This window comes from Pan troglodytes, chromosome 11, assembly GCF_028858775.2.
Source record: "Pan troglodytes isolate AG18354 chromosome 11, NHGRI_mPanTro3-v2.0_pri, whole genome shotgun sequence".
In the NCBI taxonomy this organism is placed as follows: domain Eukaryota; kingdom Metazoa; phylum Chordata; class Mammalia; order Primates; family Hominidae; genus Pan; species Pan troglodytes.
The window spans coordinates 48,072,622-48,095,428 of NC_072409.2; the positions used below are offsets into that span (position 1 = coordinate 48,072,622).

The 22,807-nt window shown below is 39.8% G+C and overlaps 1 long non-coding RNA gene across 1 annotated transcript in view; it reads left to right on the forward strand.

Annotated features, from left to right (window-relative positions):
• LOC134807649 (uncharacterized) overlaps positions 1-22,807 on the forward strand; it is a 94,210-nt gene that overhangs the window by 25,276 nt on the left and 46,127 nt on the right. The window contains exon 2 of the long non-coding RNA XR_010148643.1: positions 19,276-19,477. This is a non-coding gene — a long non-coding RNA (uncharacterized LOC134807649). The remainder of the gene's footprint in view (positions 1-19,275; positions 19,478-22,807) is intronic.

The following is a 22,807-nucleotide window of genomic DNA, read 5'->3' on the forward strand; positions in this document are numbered from 1 at the left end:
TCACTTAACCTGATATCCTCTGGGTTCATTTATGTTATCAAAAACAACAGGATTTCTTTCCTTTTGGTGGCTGGATAGTATTCCACTGTGTATATATACCAAAATTTCTTTTTTTTTTTTTGAGATGGAATCTTGCTCTGTCACCAGGCTGGAGTGCGGTGGCGCAGTCTTGGCTCACTGCAACCTCTGCCTCCCGGGTTCAAGCGATTCTCTTCCCTCAGCCTCCCGAGTAGCTAGGATTACAGGCACGCACCACCACACCCGGCTAATTTTTGTATTTTCACTAGAGACGGGGTTTCACCATGTTGGTCAGGATGGTCTCGATCTCTTGACCTCGTGATCCACCCGCCTCAGCCCCCCAAAGTGCTGGGATTACAGGTGTGAGCCACCGTGCGCAGCCCACAATATCTTTATCCCTTCATCCGTTGAAGGGCCCTTAGGTTGACTCTGTCTCTTGCCTTTTGTGAATAGTGCTGCAAAAATATGGGAGTGCAGATACCACTTTTATGTACTGATTTCCTTTCCTTTGAGTATATACCACGTAGGGGAATGTCTGGATTATATGGTAGTTCTGTTTTTAATTTTTTTGAGGAAACTCCATACTATTTTTTCATAACGAGTATACTAATTTACATGCCCACCAACAGTGTGCGAGGCTTCCCATTATTTTTGCTTTAAACAATTGCCTTAACAGAGATTTTAAAATGAGAAAAAAATTGTGTATTTAACCATATACTTGTGATTTCTGATTTTCTTCATTCTGTCTATTATAATGTCTTGTGACTTTGAAGGGCTTCCTTTAATATTTCTTGTACTGCAGGTATGCTAGTGATTAGTTCTCTCAGATTTTGTATGTCTCAAAAAGGTTTTATTTAGCCTTTGTGTTTTAAAAATATTTTTCTAGGTATGGAATTTAAAGATCATTTTCTTCCTTTGCTACTTTTAAAAGTTGCTTCATTTTCTTCTGCTTTACATTTTTTTCTAATGAGACATTTTTATTTCCTGTTATATAAAAAATCTTTTTGCCTGTTTATGTAATATGTCCTTTTTCTACAGCTGCTTTTAATATTTTCTTTTTTTAAACCAAGTTTTCAGCAATTTTATTATGAGGTGCCTGGTATGACTTTCTTCTTGTTTCTTCTGCTTGGATGCTTTTGGGTATCTTGGAACTTTGGGTTTTAACAGTTTTCATCATATTTATAAAAATAATTGGCCATTATTTCTTTAAATATCCTGCCCCCAACCTTGTCCAGACTCTAGTTACTCACATGCTTTGTCACTTGTGCTGTCCCACTGCTCACTGATATGCTTTCTGATATTTTATTGATCTCTGTGTGTCATTTTGGGTAGTTTTTATTCCTATGTCTCTAGGTTCACCCATCTTTTTGTCTATAATGTCTCATGCTGTTTATTCCATCAAGTATACTTTTCATTTTGGATATTGTATTTCATCTCTATAAGTTTGTTTGGGGCTTATTTTACATGTACCATTCCTTCCCTCATGGTGCTTGTATTTTCCAACCTTTTTGATCATATGGAACACATTTATATCTGTTTTAATGTCCTGACATGCTAAGTGTATTCTTTGAATCACTTTGAGATCTGTTTCTGCTGATTGATTTTCTCAAATGTATGAGTCCTATCTTTCTAATATTTGATTCGTTGTTGAACATGAGGAATGTATGCTGTTGAGTGGCTGGTGTTGTTGTTTATAAAAATATATTTGAACTTTGTTCTGGGATGCAGTTAAGTTACACCTTTTAGGTGGCAATCGCTTTGTCCTTTTTAAGATGTACTTTAAATTCTACCTTTTCTATAGACGGAATTTAATGTCATTACTGACTCACATATTCACATCGCTAATACTTTCTGTACATAGCTAAATTCCATTTCATTTTCCTGAATTTTGCTTTTTTAATAAATTTTCTTTTCTTTTCTTTTCTTTCTTTTTTTTTTGTTTTCGTCACTCTGTCGCCTGGGCTGGAGTGCAGTGGCTTGAACCTGCCTTCTGGGTTCAAGCCATTCTCCTGCCTCAGCCTCCCAATAAGCTGGGATTACAGGTGCCCGCCACTATGCCCAAATAATTTTTTGTATTTTTAGTAGAGACGGGGTTTCGCCATGTTGGTCAGGCTGGTCTCAATCTGCTGACCTCATGATTCACGACCTCAGGTTATCTGCCCACCTCGGCCTCCCTAAGTGCTGGAATTGCAGGCGTGAGCCACCGTGCCGGGCCAACATTTTGTTTTATTTTCTAACTGTATTGGTGATATGTAAGAAACTTTGAATTTTATGTATTAATTTTGTCATGTTATAACCTAACTTCTGGCTTATCACACTCTCAGTGGTTTGAGATTTCTCCCCAGTTATTCCATTCTTTCATTTGCAAATAATGGCCACTTTAATGTCTTCTAACACTGCCCCCTCTTTTTTCTTCTCTTGCTAGAGTTTACTGGTATGTGGCTGGGAATCTTTGGGTTGCTACTAATGACAGTGGAAAAGCATTTCATGTTTAATAATTAAGTATAGTGCTGACTGTTGATTTGTGCTGGTGGATGTGGTGGAAAACAGAGCTTCAGATCATGGCCTCTGGAGCCATATTTACAGCATTCCATCCAAGCTTCGTTACTGCAACTCTGCGACGTCACAGAAATTATTTAAACTCTCTGTGCCTCTGGCTGGGCGCAGTGGCTCACGCCTGTAATCCCAGCACTTTGGGAGGTCGAGGCGGGCGGATCACGAGGTGAGGAGATCGAGATCATCCTGGCTAACACGGTGAAACCCTGTCTGTACTAACAATACAAAAAATTAGCTGGGCATGGTGGTGGGCGCCTGTAGTACCAGCTACTCGGGAGGCTGAGGCAGAATGGCGTGAACCTGGGAGGCGGAGCTTGCAGTGAGCCAGATTGCGCCACTGTACTCCAGCCTGGGCGACAGAGCGAGACTCCATCTCAGAAAAAAAAAAAAAAAAAATTAACTCCCTGTGCCTCAATTTCCTCATCTGTAAAATGGGACAATGACACTTACAGAGTTTTCAGAAATTAATATTTGTAAAACACAAAGAGTTCCTGGCACATAACAGGTGCAAAATAAGTTTGCTATTTATTATAGCTTTCTACAAAGTATTCTGTTAAAATAGTTTAATAGTTGCTGAACTTTAGCTATTTTAAATTTTAAAATGTTTTAGGTTTGCTATTTATGTTTTGTATATTTTTATTATCTTTTATTCTGATTAGTATTGTGATTTGTTTTATTAGATTTTGAAAAAAAGAAGTGATGAATTTGTCAAACCTCTTTTTCTACTGTCAATTAATTTGTTTTTCCCTTTTTGTTATAAATGCCATTCATAAATGTGTTTTAGTTTTATGAAATACGCAAAAAATCCATATACAAAAGAAAAATATAGAAAAGTAGAAATTTCCTCTTCAATTCTCAGTTTTAGTCTGCCTGGAAGTTTCCATAGCCACAAATTTGGTTGGGATCACCCTCTTTTACTCTGATGAATGTGCGTACATATTTATGTATTTATGCAGCTACAAATGCATTTTACATGAATATATATTATTCTAAAACTCTCCAGTTTACAATATGTCTTAGCAAGATACTTTGTTTGATATAAAAATATCTGCCTGTTTCTCTCCAACAGCTACCTAGTATATTCCATAGACAAGATGCAGACTCTGCTGTATAAGCACTTCCATGTTCACAGCTGCAATAAGTATTCATGCACTTGTTTCTATTAACTCATGTGCAATTAATTTCTAAGGGCAATTCTGGGAGTGAAATTATTCTATAAATGGCAAGCCTGTTTCATGACGTGGTACCCAGAGTAATACTACTTCCCAATGAGTTTCTACCATTTACAGAACCACCAATACTTCGTGAAGAGAGTACCAGTGCCTGCATCCTTTCTATTATTAGGGCTTATTAATGATTTTAATTTTTGCCAATGGATGGGTGACAAATGTTTCCTTCTTACTTAGGTATCATTTTCTGTAAACACTGGAGAGTCTAAGCATCTTTTGGTATAACCAGTTGCTTTTGGGTGTGGGCTCTTTTTGACCCCACTTTCAGTGGAGCAGGTTGCATGTGTAAAGTCTAGTTTACAGCAATTGATCACAGTTCATAGGGTTTTTGCTGAGTGGGTCAGTGAGCGCTTTCTTTTGCAGGGCCGCCTTTGAACAGCAGGTGGATTGTTGACTTGGCTCCAATCACACTTTTCAAGTTAATTTTAGGAGACAGACTAATTTAAAATCGCTCCTTTCCTGGTCCCTCTCTAAGTTCACTCACTGCCAATCTGAACTAAGGTGTCCTTCTCTAATGGGTGTCCATTCCGTGTTCATATATTGCATTTGACCCCTGACAAAGATTCTCTTCTTGACCAAACTCACCTCAGGGTCTTCTCTGCTCGTTTTCAACTGGACCTCATCTTTGGGTATGTTCTCAATAGCCCAGTGTTAGCCGTAATTCTGTCAAACCCATTTAGCCAGAATCTGCCACCATCAAAATCTGATCCCTGTGAAAAGAGAGTAAATCTTGGGACCCCAAAAATCACTAAGCCGAAGGGAAAAGTCAAGGTGGGAAACACATCAGGCAAACCTGCCTCCGTTTTATTCCTAAATAAGATAATTGCAAAGGTAAAAAAGCTGCATGTCTCCCTCACAATTTGCCCACAATGAAACTCCTTGTGGGCCTCACAATCTTTACCCTAAAACAGTTCTGTTGAATGTCACTGTCAATGTAAAAAAAATTTTTTGTGAGACAGAGTTTCTCTCTTTTTGCCCAGGCTATAGTGCAATGATGCAATCTCAGCTCACTGCAACCTCTGCCTCCTGGGTTCAAGTGATTCTCCTGCCTCAGCCTCCCAAGTAGCTGGGATTACAGGCACGTGCTACCACACCTGGCTAATTTTGTATTTTTAGTAGAGATGAGGTTTCACCATGTTGGCCAGGCTGGTCCCGAACTCCTGACCTCAAGGGATCCACCCACCTTGGCCTCCCAAAGTGCTGGGATTACAGGCATGAGCCACTGCACCCGGCCTGCCAATGTAAATTAATAGCTTATCTTCACAGGTATGGTACAAAGGACATAACTCAAAGTCATCTTTCTGCTCACCTGAGACAAACGCATATCTGATTGTTCCTCTGTCCTATTGTTTATGCAAAAATGCAGATTCACTGAGCCAGACTAAGGCATAAGTGACTATTTCTCTACTCCTTCTCTCACATATAAACTGTGATTCAGCGAAAGGCTGATCAAAGACTTGAAAGAATGCAAGTGTCTCTCATCTATCTGTCCCCTGGAAGTTCCCACTTTGAGTTGTCCTGCCTTTCCGGACTGAAACAATGAACATGTTATTATTTATTGACGTCTGCCTAAAATGACACATAATTGATTGATGTCTCATGTCTCCCTAAAATGTATAAAACCAAGCTGTACCCCCAACTTGGGCACCAGTCGTCAGAAACTCCCGAGGCTGTGTCACAGGTACATCCTTAACTTTGGAAAAATAACATTTCTAGACTGATTGAGACTTGGCTCAGAGACTTTTGGATTTACATCACTATCCACATCTGATCAAATTCCTCATGCTCACTACCCCCAGGTGATCTCTGGTTACCCTGGGCCTGCTCTCAGTTAGATCCTGTTAGATCAGGTTAGCAAAGCATTACCCCACCCTCTTAATAATTTTTCATTCACCCCCACCCCCACTTTGATCCTTGTCTATACACCCCCAAGTTTTCCTTCTTGTATTCATAGTTGAGTCCAATCTCTCTCTTCACTGCAAAGCCCTACTGTAGTAGTCCCCGGAATAAAGTTTGCCTTTCAGTCCCTTAACAAGTGTCAAGAATAATTATTTTCTTAAACAGAAGGTCAGCTCCCACTGCTGGGGTAGGGGTGCCTTCAGGGATCCATTGAGCTTATGCTTGGCATCATGAGGATTTTATCAGCTCCAAACAGTTTCTTTCAATTTGCTTCAAAACATTATTATATCAGGTGCAATGTGCTGAGAAGTTGCCAGTATGAAGTTTTAGTCATTTCCTAGTTAGAGTAGAGGAAATTATCTTCTTCAAAATTCATTTTAAGGAGATTTGCAAGCAGGCTTCTGTGTTGGTATCCTTCCTAGAAGTCTGAAGTCAATTCTTTATCACTGAGGGTCAGATTTTTATTCTATCCTAGGCTAGTGGGTTTTCCAGTAGTTTTGCTACTTACCAGTTCCGATGAGGTGTTAATATTAGTCAGAACCAGGCCTAAAACAAGGAACACTGGTATATTGCCCTTTGGTTAGTAGAGAAATCTGTAAATTTATACTTTTCCTTTTTTCTTTTTTTAGATGGAGTTTCATTCTTGTTGCCCAGGCTGGAGTGCAATGGCGTGATCTTGGCTCACCACAACCTCCTCCTGGGTTCAAGCAATTCTCCTGCCTCAGCCTCCTGAGTAGCTGGGGTTACAGGCATGCACCACCATGCCCAGCTAATTTTTTTGTATTTTTAGTAGAGATGGGGTTTCTTCATGTTGGTCAGGCTGGTCTCGAACTCATGACCTCAGGTGATCTGCCCACCTCGGCCTCCCAAAGTGCTGGGATTACGGGTGTGAGCCACCGCACCAGGCTATATTTTTTCATAGTAGTAAGATGATTCAGAAAAGTTGTTCAGTGATGTAACCATCAGATGTCTGAGTAAATCAAGCCCAGATGGGAAGTCTGAGTGAACTGCCTGCCTGCTGGCAAGGCTGGGGAGGGCACAGGAGAGTGGAGGAGCAGGACAGGTCCAGATGGGGTCTGGGAGAAGCACAGGTCCAGGAAGGGAGCTCGTCTGAGCAGAAAGGGCATGGAAGTGAGAGGAGATATTGGAGTGAGGACGAAAAGGGGGTGTCAAGACTTGGGAAGGTGAAGCAACAGCAGGGAGAGGAGTCCCAGGAAGGGCAGCTGGGAGTGACAGTGGGGAGGAGAAAGAAGGGGTACTAGGGGAAACAAGCATCAGACTGAGGGACAAGGAAGAGTGCAGGTGGTGGAGGAAGGCAAGAGAAAAGGGATGAGAATGAGAGATACAGTGAGGGAAGTGATGGTAGGTGAGGGTGTGGTGGGGGGTGTCTGTCAAAAGAAATTTGGGGCTGCTGCTGAAATACTTCTATTTAAGTCCACCTCACATTAAGAGGAAATTCTCCACTTTTTTAGCTTGCAGTGAGTCTCCATTGTTAATGAAAAAACCAAACACTGAAATATTTTAAAAAATTTATTCTGAGCCAATATAAGTGACTGCAGCCTGGAGAAAACACAAACTCAAAAGCCTTGAGTAAGTGTTCCCTAGGCAGTGGGGTTACAATTTGGTTTTATGCATTTTAGGGAGACAGAAATTGTAGGTAAAATTATAAATCAATACATGAAAAGCATACTTTGGTTAAGCCCAAAAAGGCAGGGCATCTTGAAATGGGGGCTTAGAAGGTATAGGTGGGTTTTAGAGATTCTTTGGTTGACAATGGGTTGAAAGAGTTAAGCTTTGTCTGAAGACTTCAAGTCAGTAGCAAGAAGTGCTTAAGTTAAGATAAGGGGGTCTGCTATCTGCCATATGATGTTATACTAGAGTCAGGTTGGAAAGTAAGCCACATTATACTCGGTTAATTAAAAAACCCATTTAACAAGATTTTATGGTTTGCAGGGCATGACTCAACTCTTTCCTTACATAGCTTTAGGTCTTTTTTATGATTTGCTGTCTTATTGCCACAAAGAGTCTGTTTAATATTTAATTTTAGTGGTGTAAGCTAAAAGTAAGATCCTAAGCCCCCAGCCAACTGAACAGACTCCCTGTTGGTCATGGAGATCCCAGAAAAACATTAAAAACTGAATTCCTGGCCATGACAGGAAGGGCGGTCAGACATGCCTCGTTACACTTTCCACCTTTTGGAGTTTAGGCACAAGCTACTATCATTAATGTTAACATAGAGATTATAAGATTTAATTCACCTTAGATTTTCTGGGGTCTCCTTGTCTGTTCAGTCTGTTGGGGGCTTAGGATTTTATTTTTAGCTTACACCATTAAAACTTCATATTCACTGTGGGGCAATGAATAATCTGCCCCTAAGATGAATTAAATCAATAGGGATAATGCATGCAAACAGTAAGTAAAGAGTAGGTTGGATGAAGTTAAAAAATAAAAGCAGGCCGGGCGCAGTGGCTCATGCCTGTAATCCCAGCACTTTCGGGAGGCCGAGGCGGGCAGATCATGAGGTGAGGAGATTGAGATCATCCTGGCTAACACGGTGAAACCCTGTCTCTACTAACAATACAAAAAATTAGCTGGGCGTGGTGGCGGGCGCCTGTAGTCCCAGCTACTCGTGAGGCTGAGGCAGGAGAATGGTGTGAAACTGGGAGGCGGAGCTTGCAGTGAGCCGAGATCGCGCCACTGCACTCCAGCCTGGGAGACAGAGCGAGACTCCATCTCAAAAAAAAAAAAGAAAGAACAAACAAACAAACAAACAAATACCCAAAAATTAGCCGGGCGTGGCGGCGTGCACCTGTAGTCCCAGCTGCTGGGGAGGCTGAGGCAGGAGAATGGTGTGATCCCGGTAGGCGGAGCTTGCAGTGAGCCGAGATTGCGCCACTTCGCTCAGTCTGGGCAACAGAGTGAGACTCCGTCTCAAATAAATAAATAAATAAATAAATAAAGATAAATAAATAAATGAATAAAAACAAAAGCTACTCTGATCCTGAGTGTTTAAATTATCTTTAACTCATACAGACTGTGTAAGTGCAACTTAATTAATTAATAAAGTAGTGTTTCAGACTAAGGAAACTGAATTGTTTGGGACGCCTGTTGCTCTCCCATCGGGAAGCTTGGAGTCGAAGGCTCGCTGCAAGCTGATTGAGAGTCTGGCATGTTCTTTCCGCTTCCTCAGTCTTTTGAGCCACATAAAGCAGGAGGAGGTGGCTCTTGGAGAACTGAGGAACAAACCTGGAATTGTCTCCCTGAGTTCAGCACTTATAGGCATGAGCTTTCTCAAGTTGAGTGGCAGCAGGAAGAAAGTTGCGTCAGCTCCATTGAACTCCATGTGACACCAGGAAGTGTTTCTACCCAGGAGCGAAAGCACACCTTAATACTCACACGGAAAGGTTAGGTCACCTGCGCCCAGTCTGATTCGTGTTCGGTAGTGACTTTCTTAGGCTATGCTGGGAAGTTTAAGGCCAAGTCAGGACCTAAAGGGAGAGAGGGTGGTCCTCACCTAGCGATGTATGAGTATCTGTATTTTAACTTTGTAAAATGTTTTCATTTAAAGTTGCTTAAGGAAAATATAGTTAAGTAGTGGCTGATATATAGAGTATTTTAAAAATTACTTACAACATGACCATAAGACAAAAATGCAAGTGTCTATCTCTCAATGTCCTTTGGGGGCAATTTAACAGGCCCAACAAGGGCTTATTTGGAGGAATAGGCCTTGTGTGACTCATTGCTAGCTAATGGTCCCCAGTTAAATGAAGTTACACTTTAACTTGTAGATTTTTTGGCTGATAGAGATACAAATAGTTTCTGTCTGGTAGAGAACATATGTCCCAAGGTGTTACAGACTCTGGACCAGTAGGATTTTAGCCAGTTTTCTATCCAATTTAACAAACTTAGAATACCATTACTTTAAATTGGGTATACAACCTACCTCTTTAAGGCCGGGCACGGTGGCTCACGCCTGTAATCCCGGCACTTTGGGAGGACGAGGCGGGCGGATCACGAGGTCAGGAGATCGAGACCATCCTGGCTAACCGGCGAAACCCCGTCTCTACAAAAAATACAAAAATTAACCTGGCGTGGTGGCGGGCGCCTGTAGTCCCAGCTACTCAGGAGGCTGAGGCAGGAGAATGTCGTGAACCCGGGAGGCGGAGCTTGCAGTGAGCCGAGATTGCGCTACTGCACTCCAGCTTGGGCGTCTCAAAACAACAACAACAAAAAAACCTCTTTAAATACTCTTTGAACCAGCTTTATAAGCTTACTGACTCCCTCATTAATAACTTGAATAAAATCTTTGATATCCTTTCATGTCTTTGAGTGTATGTTTGTGTTTTGAGATAGGGTCTTGCTCTGTTACTCAGGTTGGAGTGCAGTGGCATGATCACAGCTCACTGCAGCCTCGACCTCCTGGGCTCAAGCGATTCTCCCACCTCAGCCTCTTGAGTAGCTGGGCCTATAGGCGTGAGTCACTAAGCCCAGCTATTTTTTTTTTTTTTTAATTTTTTGTAGAGACGGTGTCTCACTATGTTACCCAGGCTGGTCTCAAACTCTTGGGCTCAGTAATCCCCTTGCTTCAGCCTCGCCAAGTGCTGAGATGACAGGCATGAGCCACCTCTCCTGGCCCTGCATTCATTTTATATTTGTATGATGGTCATTTTTTTTTTCACTTTTGAAAGTTATACTTTTAACATGAACATGGTATCAAATTGTGCCTAGATATTTGCATATCTCTGAATCTTCCTTAAAAACAGTTTTGCAAATGCTTAATTTTTATTTTAACAATTTTTCAGCTGAAGCATGATTATTGACAGAAAAAAAGTTTAGCATGTTTTATTCCTCTTAGGAGAAACCTGGTTATAGACTATATGGCTATTGACGTATATAACAGAAAATGAGTGGTAACTTTCTAATGCGTCTTCATAAGAAACTACAAGGAATAGTGAAACATCCTGCTGCTGGGATTAGGAGACAGGATAAAAAGTTGAAAAAAAAATACTTTTTTAAAGAGATAATTTAAATATTTCTATTTGCACTGCATTGGAGGTAGATAAGCCTTCTTGTCATTGCAACCCAAACTATAGTTTTGGCATTTAAAAAATGTTTTTGAACCAGTATAATGATTATTAGTCTTTGTGAAACCCTGGAATCACTTGAAGGACTTTGAAACTGCCAGTGCCTGGTTCCGTTCCCAGCACATCCAATTTAATTGATGTAATCATGGCCTGGACACTGAGATTTTAAAGATATATTTAATTCACAAATAAAGAATTGTATATATTTAAAATGTACAACATGATGATTTGATATACATGTACATTGTGTAATGATTAGCACAATCAAATTAATTTACACATTGTCTAGGTGAGAACCATGGCCAACATAGACAATCACCAAGATGTTCTCAGGACCTTATTAAAAACCAAAATTGGTGGTTCCCACCACTCAGAGGTTCTCATTCAGGTAGTTTCAAGTGGCGACAAAGAATCCTCAGTAAATGCTAATGATCAATCAGGTCTAGGATTTTAGTAGAATTGGTAACAGGATTGATTACACAAACCAGAAATTTTTGCCTTATCATATCCAGCTCCAGCTATTATCCTTAGCTGGCTTTGTTCATTCACATGTTGGAAATTTAGTTTTCAGTATTTTAGTAGGGAAATCTTATTTTGGGAAAGGAGGAGGTTCAATGTAATATTGAGAGGAGACAAGGTATTTTCATAGGAGGAAACAATAGCTCCATAATTGAAGTACAAAAATTGTATTTTATTGAACTTATGTAATTTCCACTGGCGAATATTTGTTAATTGGGGAAATGAATTCAATCACAAGGGGAGAAAAATCATTTCTCGGTTTTCTAAATTGAAATCTTCCAGAAATACTGAAGACTGATAAAACCTTGGCGCCACTACAACATCCCGATGTGGAATGGGGCTGCTGCTGCCCTAACACTGGATAATTATAAACATCTCTCTGAAACGCACAGAAAGCTTTCAGCATAGGAACCTGCTGTCTCTAAATTGGGCACTAAGAAGCACACTCCAGCTGGTGAGCGGCAAGCTCCATCTAGCCCTCTCTTTACCTGTTTGACTGTTTCTCTCAAAGGGGATGAACATGAAAGTTTACTTTCAGAAACAATAAACATTAATCGAATTTGTTCCACTTTTTAAATTTTATGTTCTCCTAATGGTATGGGAACTCTGTTGTCCCCACCCAAATCTCACCTTGAATTATAATAATCCCCAAGTGCCAAGGGTGGGACCAGGTGGAGATAATTGAATCATGGGGACGGTTTCCCCCATGCTGTTCTCGTGATAATGAGCAAGTGCTTACAAGATCTGACGGTTTTATAAGTGTCTGACATTTCTCCTAATGGTTCTCTTTTTCTCTCCTGCTGCCCTGTGAAGAGGGGCCTTCTGCCAGGATTTTAAGTTTCCTGAGGCCACCCCAGCCATGTGTAACTCTGAGTCAGTTAAACCTCTTTTCTTTGTAAATTACTCAGTCTCCAGTATGTCTTTATAGCAGTGTCAGAACAGACTCATACACATAAGGAAATTAAAATAACATTAGAGTTGCATGCTTAACATTGATGCTGGTTGGAAAATCAAATTTTCATTCAGGTAGAGATAGAGGATATAGAACTTGGGATTCACTGAGTTAAACAGAATTGCAAAAAGTAACTAAGTTAATCATTCAAGGTCAGATATTTCCTTGTTTGCAAGATAGTTTTTATTTTTATCTTATAACTTGACCATTTCAGGCTTCTCAAGGAATTTTTATGATAAGCATGCATTTACACAAGCATAAATAGTATATAATGAATAGCATAGAATTATATAAGTATAAATGCTGTTGAGGCGAACATGAATAGAAAAAAATAAACTTATATCTACATGCCACCAAACTACAAAATCTTAATATAAAATTGTATTTGTTTTGTTTTAGATTTTACAAATATTAAAACTAGATATAAAATTGAGGCTCACAGTGTTTCTATCAGAGATCCAGTTCCATTTATTCTATCCCCATGTATAACTTCATGCATATATGTTTATATACATCTATAGGCATACACACATACATGCACATATATATGTATATGTATACAAGAATGCACTGCATTCTTTTGCAGGCTTTTATCTTTTATATAAAATCATACAGTGTGGACAAAGAAACTTGATCTTTTCTCTTAAAATTGTTTTTGAAATTTGTACATGTTGATCCAGGAATCTCTAGCTTATTCATTTTAATTGCTCAGTTAAGTTTCATTTTAAGAATATTTTGCCAATATTTATAAATATCTTTACATACTTAAAATATTATATATTTTCATTTATTAGAGTACTTTGTGATGTACATTTTCATCAAACCAAACTTATCGATTTTGCTATCCCAACAGTCTATAGTATTTCCAGTGTATTCTGATTTTTCTACCCATTTCTGAAATTAGTCCATTAAAAATCTCCTATTATGATTGTGGGTTGGTCCCTTTCTCCTTAAATTTCTGGCAGGTTTTGCTGTATGTATTTAAAGGTTGTAAATATTAAGTGCATATAAATGTGACTAACACGGATACTGGGCGGATTTTTCCATGTATTAATATGTAGTGATTGTTATTGCTTTTTGACATAAAATCTATTTTGTCTGTTATTAACATTACCATACTGGTTTTTTGGTCAATACTGATATAGTATTTTTTTATTCCACCACTTTATTATTTTTTTCCTCTGTGTGTATATATAACAGGGCTCCTTCAATCAGCTTATAGCTACACTTAATATATCCAGTAAGATGCTTTCTGTCTTTTAATAGATGACCTTGAGTGCATTTCTATTTATGGTGATTCCAATATACCCCAAATTAACTATCATGTATGGTGGGTTTTCTTTTAATATCCTTTTTCCTCTTCCACGTTGCATTGTTTGTTTGTTTTCTTTTTCCTTATCTTCTTTTGGATAAAGTCTTTTTTCCTGCGCATTCCATAGTTTACTCAGTAAGCATTAAACCAGAAGTCACCTCTTATTCTAGAATAGTCTGATTGTTCCGTATCTAGGTTACCCTTGCACTTTTAAAAAAATCGACAGATAACATTGTACATTTTTATCATGTACAACATGATGCTTTGAAGCATGTATATACATTGTGGAATGGTTTAATCTCATCATCAACAAATACATTACCACACATGGTTATTATGTTTTTGGTGACAGCACATGACATCCACTTTCTTCACATTTTTCAGGCATACATTATATCATCATTAACTTTAGTCACCTTGTGGTACAGCCTATCTGTTGAAATGTATTCCTCCTATCTGTGATCCTATATCCTTTGACCAACATCTCCCCATCCTCTGCTCCCTGCTAATAACCCCAGCTTCCGGTAAGCACTGTTCTACTCTCTACTATGTGCTCAACTTTTTCCATATTCCTCTTAAGTCTTCGTATGTCTGAAAATGTTCTTTTTTTGTTCTCTTGCTGTTTTTAAATTCTAGGCTAACAGTTATTTTCCTCAGCAATTTAAAGATTTTTGAACTACTGAAATTTTGCTCCATTGTTGTTGAAAAGGCAGTCAGCTGTCTGTCCAGTTAATGGCCTTTGTACATAATTGGCTCATTCATTTTGATGTTCTACAGTTTTGCTTCAGTATGTCTAGGTATGGACTTAGTATTATTTATTCTGTTTGGGGCTTGACATACCTTTTTAAAAGCAAGGATTCATGTTATTAGTTCTGGAACATTCTCAGATACTATTGCTTAAAATAGTGTTTTTTTCTTAATTAGAGTTATGTTGTATTTTCTCGTTTTATCCTCCTTACCTCCTACCCTTTCTTCTTTTTTTCTTTAATTTGTTGTCTCTGTGATGAACCTCATGTAGTTCAGACTGTTGTATTTTTATTCCATCACTTCTCCCTTCAGAGATATCTAAGCTGCTATTTAGTATACCCGTTTACGATTTAGATGTCATTATCTATATTTTTCTGGCCAGAAGTGGCAGCGTCTCCAGCCATTCTTCATCCCCAGCAGGTCTCAGCTGCACTGGGGACCTAGGCCAGGAGCACCATGATCCTCTAAGAATAAACAGAACCAATGAGAAGAAATCAAAAATAAAATAAACAGAAAAAAGTAGAATAAAAACTTCATATAGATGAAGACCCAAAATGATGAAATCGTATAGAAAATAGTGGTAATTTTATTTAAAAATATGAAGTTACTTGTATTTTGGTTATTTATATTGCTTGAAATAATCAAGGAGCGAAAACCTTTGACAAGCCATTTAAAATGAAAGAAAAACCACACTTCAGAAATAATAACGGTCATATATTAATATCTGCAGCAATAATAGGATTATTAGGTTGATACAAAATGTAATACTTTTATTACATTGAAAGTAATAGCAAAAACCACAATTACTTTTGCACCTACCTAATAAAAAGCAATAAGGTTTTTTTGTATGAACCTACAGGAATAAACTGGCAAGTCTGCATAAAACTAATGGTTTTGAAGAAGATGTGCTGTCAAAATTAACTCAGATATAAGAAAAAAGTGAATAATAACACATGAGTAATAGAAATTATGTTAATGCAAAATAGTAAACGTAGTAAAAGTTTCAGATGTAATACAAGAAAGAAACTTGTGGCGGGGGGCATTTCCTGATGAGAGATGGGGACAATATGGCAAAGCATTGGCTGGTTCTTGCTGCAGGAGAGCTGAGGCTATGGTGTCAGAGTCTTTTTTTTTTTGGTTGTCACACAACCCCTAACTCCACTCAAGAGTTTTTTTTAAAAGCCACGTGAGTTCCTACAGATTTGCAAAAACAGTTGGTAAAATTCTACGTGCCTTCGTGACTAACAGTTATCATGCTGGTATCAGAAAGGTACATTTTAAAGAAGCTTGCCAATAGCTTTGTCTTGATAGGCAAACATTAGACATATTCCCAGCAAAATAAGAGACAAAGTGGCTAACATCACCACTTCAATTGTGGCTTTTATTTATTTTTTGAAAAGGCTCCACATCACTCTTGGTTCGAAAGAATCCTGCTGCAACTTTCCTGAAAATGATTTTACTGGAACGCCACAGAATCTACACAATTCAAGAGCACCGCTATTTAAAACCTGGCAGAGAGCATCCATTTAAGTTTCCTTTTCTCCTTTATGCGGAAATGATTTTCTGGGAATTACTGATAATTCATATTAATGAATTTTTCTCAAAATTGTCGCCCCCAGCTGGCCCCTGAGCTCTGGCTGTCCGGTGTTCCCAGAGCCACCTGGGCCCAACCTTCTACATTCCTGGAAATTGGGGCTCTGACAGGGCCAGTGTCAATATGGAGTGATTATATTGGTGCCATCCTGATCTCTTTCAGGGCAGTTTTATATTATCCACCATGAAACCAACTGCAGCCCTTTAAGGGAGTGTGGGTGGTGGATACAGGCTTCAGTGGGAGCGTTGACTTGCCTAGCATCTCAGGTGGGAGGGAAGAGCTGTAAGCAGAACCCAGGTCTCTGACCAGCCGTGCCTGCTCCATGGGGCCTCCTTCCACTCGTGTTGAAGCCAGGAGGAGGAGCAAATGCAGCCAGCAAGCTGCTTGGTGCCGGCCCCCTTGCCCAAGTCTACCCTGCGGTGCTCCGTGTACTACTACCTCTGGTCCTCTGGGCACTATGTCACTGTTTGCCATGTGGCTCCATCGAGACTGTTCTCTCCTGCTTTAATGATTTTCTTGATAGCTATGATTCTTCTGTCATACAATGAGGTTGATGATAAAAACACATGATTGTAACAAGTATGAGTTATTAGTAACAGCTGTGATTCAAAGATAAAATTAAGAACAAGGAGAGTTTCCACTGTTTTCTGATGATTAAAATAATTCTGCATTGATGGATTCTTTGTCATTGTTATGACTAGTGTTAGGGAATAATTTTATGTGAACAAACTCATGAATGAGTCCAGTCAATGTGAAAGTTGTCAAAGAGGATGGCTTTCTGAAAGGATTACATAACAACAACAACAGCAAACCAGCAGCAGAGAAGACAACCATTATTTATTTAATGTGTACAGTTTGCTAGGAAGGCAAAGTGTTGTGTTTTACTTTAAAATCTCACAAAAATATATGAAAAGTTTATTTTATTGTTCCCATTCCACAGATGGAATGGATTCTCTGTTTCTTCTACTAAAGAAACAAAGCTCTGATATAATATAATGTGCTCCTTCATGCAACAGCAACCGCGTACGGGGCTTTGGAAAGTTCACAAGCTTTGTGTTAGAGATGGAGGGATTTTAAAGTGAGACGTGTCTTGGAAAGGGCATTTCTTTAATTTACAGCCCATGTTATTTCCGCTCTGCCATGAGTATGACAAAAGCCAGCTAATGCAGAGTCTGCCAACATATGTGGACTAAATTGTGTCCACATGAGGAGCTGAGTCTGTGCAATTAGCAGTGACACTTTGTGATTAGTTAGGATGCAGAAGTGGAAATTCTGGGTCTGTTGCATATTAGAATGGAAAATCGTTTCTTCTAACACAAGTTCAAAAATAGCTATTCAGGTGGTAGCTTATGCTGAGGAGGAATCATATAATTCCAAATTTTAAACACAAATATCATTGCAAGTATTTTGAGACAATGTCTAATTATCCTACAGTAATCAAGATGTTTGAGAAGATTCTACATCATGCCTAAGGGTTCCTTATTCACTTCTCCCTCCACCCAGATTCCAACAAGTTGACAAACGGTGCAAATGTCAGAGATTAAAATATCTCCTTCATTGCTGATAAGGCTGAGTTGGAGAATTCTTCTTGGATCCAATACAAAAATGATATTGTTTCCATTTCCCACCTGAATTAAACTTACAGGGCAGAGGTGACCTGCTTAGTGAGCAGGCCACGTTCAGCAGTAGCAGATCAAAGACCCGTATGTCTTGTGATCTTCATGAAGTGGCTGGCAAGGCCAGAGATTCTGATCCCATCACCACGTGTTAATCTCCTGTCAAGAGAAATAAGGAGCTACTGAGAGAAAAGCAGATCCTGACTCCCCTCTACTTGTGAGTGACTACAAAATCCTATTTTGTGGCGTGAGGCAGGAGCCTAGAGGGATTGGAGAAAAAAGCTGCTCCTCTAGAATATGAAAATACAGTTTAAAGGGAAAGAGATTAATTAGTGATTCAGCGCATTCAGTGCTGTCTCTCCTCCTATTTATCTGGCTGCCTGTTGTCTGCATGGCCTCCTGCTACTCATTGTGGGTAACATCGGAGACCTTCATCTGCAGGAAGATAGAAAAAGGTACGTGCACACAAACATTGAATTCAGTACTCAAATAATAACACAACAAGCATATCACAACACACCAGATGCTCTCGAAAAGCAGAAATTTCATTGTATCCATATAGATGAGAAGCTTATGAATTCTGATGAGGACAAGATCATTACTGACTGAGTCATGAGGGGGATTTCCATGGGGCTGGTGCTTCCTTAGAAAAATGTGTTCTTGAAGGGCAGGCAAGGTCGTGTAAGAGAGGCTTGTAGGAGAGAGGTTGTATGGAGTGTAAAACTAAGGAGTCTTTGGGGATCACTGATGAGAATGACACGTTTCAAAGTTTCAGGCAATGCCTTAGGAAAGCATGAGGAGCCTGTGCCTTGTTCACTGGGAGAGGTAACTTGGGCAAAGAGGACTTTGGGAGGGGTTGGAAACAATAGCCTATGCAGGGGGTCATATCCTAAATTAGGAGAAAGGGGAATGGAATTAAAAGGGTGTTGGATGTGGGGATTGTTACACAGGTGGCTTCTATGTGATTCCATTCTCTTCAGATTTGTGATGCAGAGACTATTAACAATACAGTATCAGGGACAGGAAAGTGTCCAAAGGACTTGCTGAGAAAGATAACTGGGAGGCACAGTGGGTCACAGCTTCTCTGCACCATAGAGGGAGTTGCCTTGGAGCCTTGCAGATCATGGCCACATTCACACTGTCTATATTGGTTGGGGTTTGGTCTGTGTTCTGATGACTTGAATCAGTTTGGGACAACTTAATCTCACCTGGCTCATCTGCCGTCTATTCATCCTTCCTCAGGGAAGGTACAGCATAGAACTGCACCTCACACAAAATGGGCATTGATTATTTGTGGACTCTGGATGCATGTAATGGCAGGGATTGGTTGAGACATCAGAGAATTCTGGGGACAAATCCTGGCTTTAACACTTCCTAGAGAGGTCACCATACATAGACAAATACAATTTCTGTGAGTTCTTAAAATAGTGAAAATAATACCTCTCTCAATGAGTTGTCTTAAAAAATAAATAATGTAATGGAAAGTGCCTGGGACAAAGCATCAATGAATTGTTGTTCAGAAAATGCCAATTTACCTCTGAATTCCTTTTCTATGTATTCCATGATTTGTTGCTACTTGTGGCCTCCATGACCTTGAACAATCTCATCTATAAAATCCTTCGTCTCTGTGCTTTTCAGTTCCGTTTAGATAATTATGTACTTTTAGTGAATTCTCATAATATGCCAGACACAGCACTAGGTCCTGAATACACAGAGCACAGTAAAATATGGTCTCTCTCTGCTTTACAGGGGCTTATGATCAGGCAAAGGAGACACCAGGAAAGAGGAGCAGAGTGGCTAGGGCAGTGCACTGCAGATGCATGGACGAAAGCTCGCAGCGACACAGGCATGGGGTGTCTAATCAGGGATGAGTGTGAGCAGCAGAATGAGGAGCATGCTTTCCCAGAGGAAGAGAGGAAGCCACTGGAGAGATGAAGGATGCCATGGACAGGTAAAAGAGTGTGGAGTGGCATTTGTTGCCTACCACCACTTTCATATTCTATGCTTGTAGAGGGAGTGGCCTTGGAGCCTTGCAGATCATGGCCACACTCAAGCTGTTGATCTTGGTTGGGGTTTGGTCTGTGTTCTGATGGCTTGAATCAGTTTGAGACAACTTAATCTCACCTGGCTCATCTGCCCTCTACTTGTCAAACAAACATTTTGCAGCAACTCTATATTCTGCTACTTTTTTTCTCCTATGCTTGGTGCCCACAGAGAGCGACCACAGTGACAAACATAAAGGCAAACAAATATCAGTATATTGAGCATTAACTGGTTCACTCACTGTTTTAGATACTTCATGTATACTCTAATTTTCACTTTTTCGTACAAAAATTGGTTCAGAGAGGAAAAGTGAGTTAGCCAATGTTATACATAGTAAATAGTAGTAGAACATGTAGTTTGGTCCACACATTAGGATTCCAAGTTCAGCGTTCTTTCCACGGTGTTATATCATATCTTTACTGTGTTCCAATGAGGACATTTCTGTGAGATGGTGCAAAGCTATAATGTATCTTGTGTATGTGTGTGTAATACAAGAGTTTTGCCTAGCTAATGTATTTAAACAATTTTCATATAAAAATTATCCATTGTAAGTGTGCAATTCAGTGACTTTAGTTACTTTAAGTTGTATAGTCATCATCACAGTCCAGTTTGAGGCATTCCTTCACTCTGAAAGTGGCCCCTGCTCATTTGCAGTCATTTTCTGCTTCCACACCCAGTCCCGTGCAGACACTGATCTGCTTTCTTTATATATAAATTTGACTGTTATAGATATTTCATATAAATGGAATGTATAATAAGTAGTCTTCCTTCTTTCCTTCCTTTTTTTTTTTCTGAGACAGAATCTCTCTCTGTTGCCCAGTCTGGAGTACAATGGCGCAATCCTGGCTCACTGCAGTCTCCAATTCTGGGGGTCAAGTGATCTACCCACTTGAGCCTCCTGAGTAGCTGGGACTACAGGCACATGCCTCCATGTCTGGCTAATTTTTATTTTTCATTTTTAATTTTTTTAGAGATGGGGGTCTTACTTACTATGTTGCCCAGACTAGTCTTGAACTCCTGGGCTCAAATGATCCTCCTACCTCAGCCTCCCAAAGTGCTAGGATTACAGGCATGAGCCACTGCACTATGTCTGTAGTCTTTCTTATACAGCTTTTTCTGGCTGCAGTTAATGGAGCTTCCTGTATGTGTAGATTAATTCATTCATCAAATTTGTGAAGTCTTCAGCCACTATTTCTTCAAATAACTTTTCCTCCTCTTAGAGTCCTTTTTCTGGGACTCTCATATGCTTATGTGGGTATACTGGGTATATTTCTATAGGTCTTTGAGACAATGTTTATTTTTACTTTCAATTTTTCTGTCTCTGTGCTCTTCATATTGGATACTTTCTATTAATCTGTCTCTAAATTTACTGATTACTTCATCTACCATCTCAAATTGCTGTGAAGTCCCGTCTCTAGGAAACTTCATTTCAGGTTAATTTACTTGTCAACTCCAAAATTTCCATTTGGTTCTTTTTTATAATTTGTATATGTTTATCAAGACTCTCGATTTGTTAATTCATTGTTATCATACATTAATTCTTTAAACTTGAATAACTTTAATGCTATGAATGTATTTATAATAGTTACTCTGAAGTCTTTGATTACTAAATCAAAGACTGGGTCAAAATAACTTGTCTTCTGTGATGTGCAGCCATTGATAATTCAGCTTAAGTGCTTTTTGTTGCTGTTCTTGAATTTTTGTTTTCATACTTACTTCCTAGGGTTTGTATCTGTGTCAGCCTAGCTTAGTAGTCTATTGCTCAAATACTTACAGCCAACAAGGCTTCTATCCCCTGCTCATGGATCAGAGATCAGGTCATTTTCAAGTTGCCAGGCTTTGGCTTTCCATGGGGCCCTAGAGAGTCTCCTGTGTACGCATGTGTAGCCCCAGGCTCAGCCAGGAGAGTGTGTATAAACTGAGCCCTCTGTTCTTCACTGCATACATGTGCAGCCTGAACCAGGAATATGTGCTTTCCAACCATGACCACAAACTCAGGCTCATAGAGACAAAAGTTAGACTCCCACTTGCCCCCCACCTCTCCAAAGTCCCTTCCCCAGAGGGCAACTTGGCAGTGGGCATCACTGCTGCTCCACGTCAAGTGGACTTCCTTCCATCATGGCAGAAGACAGAGAGCCCAGTCCTAGCAGAATCTCCATAGTGACTGATCCGGGGCTGAGTCCCCCAGGCCAGAATGCCACACATCACCACTGTTCTTATTCAAAATTGAGTAGTTCGCCAATTTCCAGAGCAACAAATGGTGGTTATTGAAGATTTTTTTCACCTTATATTCGCTTTTTGGGGAGAGAATTCACTGATCTTTTCTCTTGGCCATGGCCACTCTCCTTACTATTTTTGCAACTGCTCTGGACATCTAAAGTTATCTCAAATAAAAAGTTTAGGCCAGGTGCAGTGGCTCATGCCTGTAATCCCAACACTTTGGGAGGCCAAAGCAGATGGATCACAAGGTCAGGAGATCGAGACCATCCTGGCTAACACGGTGAAACCCCGTCTGTACTAAAATTACAAACAATTCGCTGGGCGTGGTGGCATGCACCTGTTGCCCCAGCTGCTTGGGAGGCTGAGGCAGGAGAATCACTTGAACCCGGGAGGCAGAGGTTGCAATGAGCTGAGGTCGCACCACTGCACTCCAGCCTGGGCAACAAAGTGAGACTCCATCTCAAAAAAAAAAAAAAAAAGTTCAATTAATTATGACATTTCTTCCTTCCTTTCTACTTTTTTTTTTTGTCATGAAATCCTGGAACGAAGGAGGCAGAAGTGGGTTAATAATTCTGTATAATTCATCCTCTGCAAGTATGAATCTGGTAGAATTCTCTGGAACACTGACTTTGCTAGCCATTAAGAGTCCTAGGCCCTGTCCCATCGGCTGGGGGTGGGGAAGTTGGAAGGTGGGAAATATCTGCTGGAGCCCTTTCCCCACAGCAGAGGTAGATTAGTAAGATGAACCTTTCGGTCATAAATTTGGGACATCCTTCAGCATGTCTAGCAAAAATAGTTTAAATAGAGGAGATAAGGTAAAAACTTAATAAAACTTCTTATTTGGGGGATTATAACAAATGGGTGGATATACAAAAAGCCTGCCACATTCTGTAGATAAATGTCCAACTTTAGGGACACCCAGAATTCAATAACATGACATGAAAAAAAGTATCTGAAGTGTATAAAGCAATGATAAACCGCACAGAATCACTTACTGTCTCCTAGGAGATGAGTCCTG